We start from the raw sequence: 11,843 nt of genomic DNA, 5'->3' as shown, positions 1-11,843 counted from the left end.
TGTCGCACAGATTTGTATTCGATTCATTAGCTCGGAAATATTAAGCTTTGCCACAGAGATCCATCAGTGTCTGTACACTAGCGATATGGCATTCGTTTATAGATGTTAATAATTCCTAGAACTGCTGTGTCATAACATCTGTTTCCAGATTAAAAAATAAATAAATACAGGCGTATCATTTCTAAAGTTAATCACACGATGAGATCATTAACATATTCATTATTTTCTGTTCAGACTGAAAACTAAAGAAACAAAACAACTAAGGTTAGAAAAGGATTTACTATTATTTCTAAATGGTGAATATATTTTATTACTGTTCGCCCTCTTAGTAAGTTATATGAGCGCTTTTGACTAATATGAAATTTTAGGACAAAATTCTAATTTAATAAATTTCTCGACTCTCCAATTTAATACTGTTGTAATGTCCCTTCTTTTATTGGCAGGTTCAATTAACTTATTTAATAAAAATAATTCACGTAACTATAACAAATTAGTTTATTTATTAGTCAAGGTTTTGCCCTCTTGACCATTTTGCATTTTGTAAACCATATTTTCGAATGGTTCCAACGTAAAAAACAACACACTAACACCCTAAACTAATTTACGTGATAAACTAGTGTTAACAAATTCATAGCTTATCGATCAAGTAACTGTGTATGGAGACACGATCCTCGCTTCGTGATTTCCTCTAGTGGCTAAAAATCGAAACAACTAAACTTTTTTTTTAATGCTTTATTGAGACTCGTAATTATAATTTACTTTTCGAATATACTAGAACATTTTATCACTTTCGACCTTGACGCCATGCACTCTCTATTTAACATCTAAATTACAACATAAAATATAGCTCATAACTTTACGTTGATTGGTTAAAAGTCTTCGCGCAATTTTCAGACATCGTTTTCTTAAAATAGGAATCAATTTCACACATTAAACTGTGAACCGAAACTGTGGAATTTTCCACACCCTAAGAAGTGACTATGCGTTCCGGTATTTAGCTAAACGTTTCGGCTGGAATGATTTATAGCACACTGTAGAAAAATACCACTCGTAAGAGTCAGACTGAAAGCTTATAAATTGATTGTAGAAAACTGATGTACTTAGTTATATCCTACCATCTTTACTGTGACCTAAAGCTTAGTTTATGTTGTACAGAGTTATTCGTTTAACAGAAAAATGTTAATATTAATAGCTATTAAATCTTACATGTCGTTTCAGCTCATCCACTCGTCACTGAAAAGTAGTTCTTGTGTAGATTAAAACAAAATTGACGGCAGTACCTCGAGTTATAAAGTTCGTTCATAGTTTGGTTGGAAACCCATGAACTGTGAATAATTAGATTCTTAAAACATCAACATGTTGCCATATATTCTGTGCATCAAGTACCACAGGCGTGAATCCTAGGGAGAAGCCATCACAGCGTTAATTTATGATACAACACGAATAAAGCAAGGAGGCACGAGAAACGTAAGAGAAATTAGAGTTTAAGAAGTTTTTTAGCTCGGCGAGAGTACAACTATTTTTAACCACAATACGGTTCAAACTTTATAGCTTGTGAAAAATAGTACACATAACTTGATGATGGAAGAAAAGAAATAAAAACTCATAATACAATCAGTTGGATCATATTAATAAACTGATAATTAGGTGGATGATCTGTTTAGAGAGATAATATTAACCAATGCAAATAAATAAATAACAATAATCGATAATAACATACAGGGGTTAAGTTCAGTTTATAGGCACCTCTTTATGTTTTCTATGTTGTCTTTCAGTGAATACACTTTTATAATACTATATTATAATTAATATTAAAGAACTAACCTGTCACTGAAATTCCTGTTCTATTGAAATAAATCATCTAATTCACAAAAGATCAGTGTTCTGATATTTCTGGTGTTCTGATACTTCCGGTGTTCTGACACTTCTGGTGTTCTGATACTTCCGGTTCGTAAATTTTGAAATGTTAAAATAAAAATAAAATTTTTAAGGGTTAGGCATATTGTTTAATACATATAAACATGGAATTCATTTTATTACATCTGGAATAAAATTAATATTTTTCAAACGAATTGCTTTTTTCAAGGCAAAGCTACTAAGGATATGACTTTGGCCCGCACTAATTTTAACAATGATTAGTGGAAATCACCGTCACAGTACACCGCCCTCACTACTAAAATAGTAAACAGATTTACCACCAGGTTTCGATCTCGAGCACCCTAACAACAAACAAACTCCTCTACCTTAATCATTGTGATTTAATATAAAATTAGGACATCAAATAATTGTTACATGCTTGGTTCCAATTGCTGGTTTGTTTCTATGAAGCACGAACCTACACAATGTGCTGTCTGTGCTCTAAAACCGCATTTTTTCCATTATAAACATCAGTTTTACTACTGATCCACAAGTAGGCAGATTAAAAATTATTTAATTTTCAAGGTGTAAAATATTAAAAACTGTAAGTGTTAATTAATTAAATTTTATATAATTTATTTCAAAGACATTAACTCTATAGAAGTTAGTTTTCACTTAATTGTAGTTTAAATACAAATAACTGATTCATACATGAAAACTATTCATTCAATATGTGAAACATATGCAGAATATTTTGTAGTATCAGGCGTCAATAAAAACCAACATAAAAATACAGGAATAACGAATAACCATAAACAAATCATTATGGTTCCATCAAAATGAGATAACTAAATAAATACGAAACCTCTTTCGAGTAGTTTTCAATAAAGCTTTGTTAGAAACATACACCTATTTTATTATTTGTTTTGTTGTGGAATTTCGCACAAAGCTACTCGAGGGCTATCTGTGCTAGCCGTCCCTAATTTAGCAGTGTAAGACTAGAGGGAAGGCAGCTAGTCATCACCACCCACCGCCAACTCTTGAGCTACTCTTTTACCAAGGAATAGTGGGATTGACTGTCACATTATAACGTCCCCACGGGTGGAAGGGCGAGCATGTTTGGTGCGACCGAGATTCGAACCCGCGACCCTCGGATTACGAGTCGCACGCCTTAACACGCTTGGCCATGCCAGGCCGTATATTATTATTATTCATATTAATATTTTGTTACAAAGAAGCAACTATATTACTATCATTCTTATCAATATTTTATCAGAAAGAACCAACCAAATTATTACTATTCCCAGTGTATGTGTACTTATACCAAAACCACATTCAGCTATCAGCTGAGTCCACATAGGGTAATTGAACCCCTGACTTTAGCGTTGTAAATCAATAAACTTACCACTGTACCAGCGGGAGATATTATTATACCTATTAATATTTTGTCAGAAATACACAACTATATCATTATTATTACTATAAATATTTTGTTAAAAAGATACAACTTTTTATAATTATTTCAATTAATATATTGTCAGAAAGACACAACAATATCATTGTTATCATTTTCAATATTTTTTAGAAAGACACAACTATATTATTATTATATCAATTAATATATTGTCAGAAAGACACAACTATATTATTATCATTATTAATATTATTTAGAAAGACACAACTATATTATTATTATCCTTATCAATATTTTGTTAGAAAGACACAACTATATTATTATTATTTAAATTAATATATTTTCACAAATACAACTATATTATTACATCAATTAATATGTTGTCAAAAACGCAAGTATATTATTATTTCGATTAATTTTTCCCAGACAGACACAACTATATTATTATTATATCAATTAATATATTGTCAGAAAGACAACTATATTATTATTTCAATTAATATTCTGTTAGAAAAACACAACTATATTATTATTATTAATATTCTGTTAGAAAAACACAACTATATTATTATTATTAATATTCTGTTAGAAAAACACAACTATATTATTATTATTAATATTCTGTTAGAAAGACACAACTATATTATTATTATTAATATTCTGTTAGAAAAACACAACTATATTATTATTATTAATATTCTGTTAGAAAAACACAACTATATTATTATTATTAATATTATGTTAGAAAGATAGGATTATATCATTATATTCCTATTAGTATTTTATTGGAAAGACTCAACTACATTAATTGTCAAAAAAGCAACTATATTATTATTTCGATTATTTTTTTACTAGAAAGACACAGATATTATTATTATCACTATTAATATTTTGTTAGAAAAAATCTCAACTATATCATTTTTATTGGTATCAATATTTTGTTAGAAATATACATCTATATTATTAATATCCCTATTAATCTTTTCGTAGAAATATAATCTATATTATTAATATCCCTATTAATATTTTCTTAGAAAAGCCACAACTACATCATTATTATTGCTATTAATATATTGTCAGAAAGACACAACTCTATCATTATTATTCCTATAAATATTTTGTTAGAAAGACACAACTATATTATTCCTATTAATATTTTGTTGGGAAGACAGAACTATATTATTATTATCTCTATTAATACTTTGTTAGAAAGACACAAGTATATTATTATTATACCTATTAACATTTTGTTAGAAAGACACAACTATATTATTTCTGTTAATATTTTGGTAGAGACACAACTATATTATTTCTGTTAATATTTTGTTAGAGACACAACTATATTATTATTATTTGAATTAATATATAGTCAGAAAGACAAATCTGTATTATTATTATTTCAATGAGTATATTGCGTGAAAGGCAACTATATTACTATTTCAATTAATTTTTTTACCAGAAAGACACAGCTATATTATTATTATTTCTATAAGTATTTTGTTAGAAAGACACAACTATATTGCTATTATTTCAATTAATATGTTGTCAGAAAGACACAACTATATTATTATAGTTATATAATTATACGGATTGACCGTCACATTATAACGGCCCCACGGCTGAAAAGGCGAGCATGTTTAGTTTCTCGTGAGAAGAGAAGAGTTAGAGACGAATGTGATTGAAGTGTTTGAGGTTGTTATGGGAATTTATAGGTTTGGTGTACCATCTCTTTAATTTATAGGTTTGGTGTACCATCTCTTTAATTTATAGGTTTGGTGTAGCATCTCTTTAATTTATAGGTTTGGTGTAGCATCTCTTTAATTTATAGGTTTGGTGTAGCATCTCTTTAATTTATAGGTTTGGTGTAGCATCTCTTTAATTTATAGGTTTGGTGTACCATCTCTTTAATTTATAGGTTTGGTGTACCATCTCTTTAATTTATAGGTTTGGTGTACCATCTCTTTAATTCATAGGTTTGGTGTACCATCTCTTTAATTTATAGGTTTGGTGTACCATCTCTTTAATTTATAGGTTTGGTGTAGCATCTCTTTAATTTATAGGTTTGGTGTACCATCTCTTTAATTTATAGGTTTGGTGTAGCATCTCTTTAATTTATAGGTTTGGTGTAGCATCTCTTTAATTTATAGGTTTGGTGTACCATCTCTTTAATTCATACTTGATGATAGGACTACTGGATACAAATACATATATTGGCAGCGTTAGACCATTTTTAAGCTAAGACAGTTTTATTAGTCTAACAGTGTGGTTGACCTTTAGATGTAGTGTATGCTGTAAAGTTTAGGAAGTTTAAATAAAAACTCGATAAATATTGGAATGATAAGAACCGGTTTTGTTTTTATTTTAGAGCGAAGTATAGTGGATGGGAAAGCCCAGATTAACCGACGAGTTTTTTGTTGTCCTTAAATTACGTGGTATATAATATAACAAAAATTACATTAATCCGATCACTTTAGGCATTTAAATTAAAGCACCACTAGCACTTGGAAATGCCTTGGGCGGCTTTTTGAGCGTTCTGAAACTTCTGACCTTTCATAGGCCTTGACCTCTCTTCTTTATCTTTTACAATTCTCACCACAATGAGCTCGGCTATATTCGGTACAATTTGAACCTCCTACCTTCCCACTGAGAAAAACTGTGCACACCCGTGATAAAGAAATAATAAACAGTGAAAAAAATAGTATTTTCAAAGCCACTTTTGAAGCGTGACGGTGAAGAAAACAATTAGCGACTAAAAAGGTTGAAAGAAGGGATGAATCAGTTGGTAGTAGAGTTTTTCTACCCACTAATCCGTGAAGACGAGAAAAACCCACTTGTAGAGGAAAATATATATATAAAAACGGCTGGTATGGGTAGAGAAAGCACTGTGTAGAAGATCGAAACGTTGTTCGCTTAGTCCAATTAGATTTAATATTCTTCAAAGTGGCGCTACCTTGTGTTCATTATACTCTATTAAATATGCAGAATTCTTAACCAGTAACTGGAACTGAGGAGCAACTGTTCCGACACATTTCAACAATCTCTCACACAGTTTTCAAGCTTTTGTCACAACACGTTCAACAGATGATTCTTAGCGTCCAGTCATGAAGAAACTACAACAGAACATACTGTTGTAAGTTCCAGTCCACATCTTACACTGGAATGTACCAGAAGAAATATACATATATTATAAATTTTCTAGATGCGAAAACTAGTTACAAACTTTGTGCCTGCAAACTGATCCATAGATAATGTTGGGAAAATTACAACTGTGAAGCGTATGGGCTGAATCAAAGTGAACATCAGAAGAGGTCACCTTGGCAAGAATGCAGTGAGCACTTCCATAAAAACACGTCTCTGTAACAGTGGGAATTCCCCCATTATTGTAGAATATATACATAAGTATCGATGACACTGAGGGGGCGTCTCACTAATCATCGGTGAAGCTCTTACTGAATGGTAAACATGAAGGTAAGAAACAGTAACGCAGTTCGCTTTTTTATTTTACACATGTATAGCCAAGCAGAAATGTGTACATCTTTGGCGAAACGTAAAGCAGGCGTACATTCCTTTTTCATATCTGGACTATCACAACTCCAAAAAGTCGAGTGTTTGTTTCGAACGTCCATAAACAACGTAACGACGGAAAAAGAACAGATGAAGAACTCGGGTAACAGTAGTAACGTTACTTAAAACTGACAGCATGTTGGAAACGCGTATCGGTAGCGTCTATTGTTGATTTATTAATACCAAGAAAACAAGGAATCGGACTTCTTGTATTTTGGTTGCAAGTCTGTACATTTACCGATGACCAAATGGCGTGAAAGAATTGCGTAATAAAAATTATAACCAAAGATATTTCGTTTCACAAACATCTTGTGCAAAGAATTGAAAACACGAGTATCTCCATAAAGCCTGTCCCAGTTTTTGATAATATTTAATAAAGTAAACAAATAATAATTTTCACATGTATCTTGGTTTCATTAATATAATTAATAATTTCATTACTGCTGACACTTACCCCGTTTCCTTACAGTTCTTGACATATTAAATTTATCAACAAATACTTAAAACGTTTGAAACGAGATATTATACACAGGCAAAAAAGAATCAAAGTATCAAATATATCTCTTTGTTCTTCCTGCCAATTGACAGCTATTAAATACTTGAATATTTATTCAGATTGTTTAAGAAACTTACAAGAAATATCTTTTGATATTCATAACTTTGAAATGCCCTCCAATAGTTCAGTAATAAACTTACAATGCTGAATTCGAAGTTCAATCGCTGAAGTAAGCATGCAAACATGTATAGTTTTGTATATAACAACAAACAATAAATTCTAACCTTTGAAATATTAAGTTATTACACTAACAAGATAATAAACCATTATTACTTTCTCTATCAATTAAGTTATACTAATGATAATGAGTTTTAGTGTGTACTTCTTAGCAATTACTAATAATAAAGGGACAAACGCGAGTTTATAAATATTTGTAATATAGGAATTAAAGTGATTTTATAAATACTTGTAATATAGAGAATAAAGTGATTTTATAAATATTTCTAATATAGAAACTAAAGTGATTTTATAAATACTTGTAATATAGAGACTAAAGTGACTTTATAAATACTTGTAATATAGAGACTAGAGTAATTTTATAAATATTTGTAATACAGAGACTAATGTGATTTTATAAATATTAATATAGTGACTAATGTGATTTTATAAATATTAATATAGGGACTAATGTGATTTTGTAAATATTTGTAATGTAGAGAATAATCTGATTTTATAAATATTTGTAACATAGGGACTAATGTGATTTTATAAATACGTGTAATATAGAGACTAAAGTGATTTTATAAATAGTTGTAATATAGAGTCTAAAGTGATTTTATAAATACTTGTAATATAGAGACTAAAGTGATTTTATAAGTATTTGCAATATAGAAACAAAAGTGATTTTATAAATATTTGTAATATACAGACTAAAGTGATTTCATAAATATTTCTAAAATAAAGTGATTTAATAAATTTTTGTAATATAGAGACTAAAGTGATTTTATAAATATTTGTAATATAGAGACTAAAGTGACTTTATAAATATTTGTAATATAGAGACTAAAGTGATTTTATAAATATTTGTAATATAGAGACTAAAGTGATTTTATAAATATTTGTAATATAGAAAATAATCTGATTTTATAAATATTTGTAATATAGGGACTAATGTGATTTTATAAATATTAATATAGAGACTAAAGTGATTTTATAAATATTTGTAATATAGAGACTAAAGTGATTTTATAATTATTTGTAATATAGAGTCTAAAGTGATTTTATAAATATTTCTAAAATAGAGGCTAAAGTTATTTTATAAATACTTGCAATATAGAGACTAAAGTGATTTTATAAATACTTGTAATATAGAGACTAAAGTGATTTTATAAATATTTGTAATAGAGACTAAAGTGATTTTATAAATACTTGTAATATAGAGACTAAAGTGACTTTATAAATACTTGTAATATAGAGACTAAAGTTATTTTACAAATACTTGTAATATAGAGACTGAAGTGATTTTATAAATATTTCTAATATAGAGACTAAAGTGATTTTATAAATATTTCTAATATAGAGGATAAAGTGATTTTATAAACATTTGTAAAATAGAGACTAAAATGATTTTATAAATATTCGTAAAATAGAGACTAAAATGATTTTATAAATATTTGTAATATAGGGACTAAAGTGATTTTATAAATATTTGTAATATAGAGACTAAAGTGATTTTTCTAAATATTTGTAATAAAGGGACTAATGTGATTTTGTATATATTTGTAATATAAAGAATACTCTGATTTTATAAATATTTGTAATATAGAGAATAATCTGATTTTATAAATATTTGTAATATAGGGAATAATGTGATTTTGTAAATATTTATAATATACGACTAATCTGAATTTATAAATATTTGTAATATAAAGACTAAAGTGATTTTGTAAATATTTGTAATATAGAAAATAATCTGATTTCATAAATATTTGTAATATAGAGACTAAAGTGATTTTTCTAAACATTTGTAATAAAGAGACTAATGTGATTTTGTAAATATTTCTAATATAGAGAATACTCTGATTTTATAAATATTTGTAATATAGGAATAATGTGATTTTGTAAATATTTATAATATACGACTAATCTGAATTTATAAATATTTGTAATATAAAGACTAAAGTGATTTTGTAAATATTTGTAATATAGAAAATAATCTGATTTTATAAATATTTGTAATATAGGGACTAATGTGATTTTATAAATATTAATATAGGGACTAATGTGATTTTATAAATATTAATATAGGGACTAATGTGATTTTGTAAATATTTGTAATATAGACACTAATGTGATTTTTTAAATATTTGTAATGTATAGAATATTCTGATTTTATAAATATTTGTAATACAGAGACTAATGTGATTTTATAAATATTAATATAGTGACTAAAGTGATTTTATAAATATTTGTAATATAGAGACTAAAGTGATTTTATAATTATTTGTAATATAGAGTCTAAAGTGATTTTATAAATATTTCTAAAATAGAGACTAAAGTTATTTTATAAATACTTGCAATATAGAGACTAAAGTGATTTTATAAATACTTGTAATATAGAGACTAAAGTGATTTTATAAATATTTGTAATAGAGACTAAAGTGATTTTATAAATACTTGTAATATAGAGACTAAAGTGACTTTATAAATACTTGTAATATAGAGACTAAAGTTATTTTATAAATACTTGTAATATAGAGACTGAAGTGATTTTATAAATATTTCTAATATAGAGACTAAAGTGATTTTATAAATATTTCTAATATAGAGGATAAAGTGATTTTATAAACATTTGTAAAATAGAGACTAAAATGATTTTATAAATATTCGTAAAATAGAGACTAAAATGATTTTATAAATATTTGTAATATAGGGACTAAAGTGATTTTATAAATATTTGTAATATAGAGACTAAAGTGATTTTTCTAAATATTTGTAATAAAGGGACTAATGTGATTTTGTATATATTTGTAATATAAAGAATACTCTGATTTTATAAATATTTGTAATATAGAGAATAATCTGATTTTATAAATATTTGTAATATAGGGAATAATGTGATTTTGTAAATATTTATAATATACGACTAATCTGAATTTATAAATATTTGTAATATAAAGACTAAAGTGATTTTGTAAATATTTGTAATATAGAAAATAATCTGATTTCATAAATATTTGTAATATAGAGACTAAAGTGATTTTTCTAAACATTTGTAATAAAGAGACTAATGTGATTTTGTAAATATTTCTAATATAGAGAATACTCTGATTTTATAAATATTTGTAATATAGGGAATAATGTGATTTTGTAAATATTTATAATATACGACTAATCTGAATTTATAAATATTTGTAATATAAAGACTAAAGTGATTTTGTAAATATTTGTAATATAGAAAATAATCTGATTTTATAAATATTTGTAATATAGGGACTAATGTGATTTTATAAATATTAATATAGGGACTAATGTGATTTTATAAATATTAATATAGGGACTAATGTGATTTTGTAAATATTTGTAATATAGACACTAATGTGATTTTTTAAATATTTGTAATGTATAGAATATTCTGATTTTATAAATATTTGTAATACAGAGACTAATGTGATTTTATAAATATTAATATAGTGACTAATGTGATTTTATAAATATTAATATAGGGACTAATGTGATTTTGTAAATATTTGTAATGTAGAGAATAATCTGATTTTATAAATATTTGTAACATAGGGACTAATGTGATTTTATAAATACGTGTAATATAGAGACTAAAGTGATTTTATAAATAGTTGTAATATAGAGTCTAAAGTGATTTTATAAATACTTGTAATATAGAGACTAAAGTGATTTTATAAGTATTTGCAATATAGAAACAAAAGTGATTTTATAAATATTTGTAATATACAGACTAAAGTGATTTCATAAATATTTCTAAAATAAAGTGATTTAATAAATTTTTGTAATATAGAGACTAAAGTGATTTTATAAATACTTGTAATATAGAGACTAGAGTAATTTTATATTTGTAATATAGACTAAAGTGATTTTATAGATACTTGTAATATAGAGACTAAAGTGATTTTGTAAATATTTGTAATATAGAAACTAATGTGATTTTGTAAATATTTGTAATGTAGAGAATAATCTGATTTTATAAATATTTGTTATATAGGGACTAATGTGATTTTATAAATATTAATATAGAGACTAAAGTGATTTTATAAATACTTGTAATATAGACTAAAGTGATTTTATAAACAATTGTAATATAGAGACCAAAGTGATTTTATAAATATTTGTAAAATAGAAACTAAAATGATTTTATAAATATTTGTAATATAGAGACTAAAATGATTTTATAAATATTTGTAATATAGAGAGTAAAGTGATTTTTCTAAACATTTGTAATAAAGGGACTAATGTGATTTTGTAAATATTTCTAATATA

General features: G+C 26.3%; 1 long non-coding RNA gene across 1 annotated transcript in view; it reads right to left on the bottom strand.

Moving 5' to 3' along the window:
* Positions 1-787: 787 nt before the first annotated feature.
* LOC143248528 (uncharacterized) overlaps positions 788-11,843 on the bottom strand; it is a 97,306-nt gene continuing 86,250 nt past the window's right edge. The window contains exons 3-4 of the long non-coding RNA XR_013027037.1: positions 1,825-1,941; positions 788-1,400 (exon numbers count right to left, since the gene is read on the bottom strand). This is a non-coding gene — a long non-coding RNA (uncharacterized LOC143248528). The remainder of the gene's footprint in view (positions 1,401-1,824; positions 1,942-11,843) is intronic.

Source organism: Tachypleus tridentatus, chromosome 4, assembly GCF_004210375.1.
Source record: "Tachypleus tridentatus isolate NWPU-2018 chromosome 4, ASM421037v1, whole genome shotgun sequence".
Classification (NCBI taxonomy): domain Eukaryota; kingdom Metazoa; phylum Arthropoda; class Merostomata; order Xiphosura; family Limulidae; genus Tachypleus; species Tachypleus tridentatus.
This window is presented reverse-complemented; position numbering and strand designations above follow the sequence as displayed.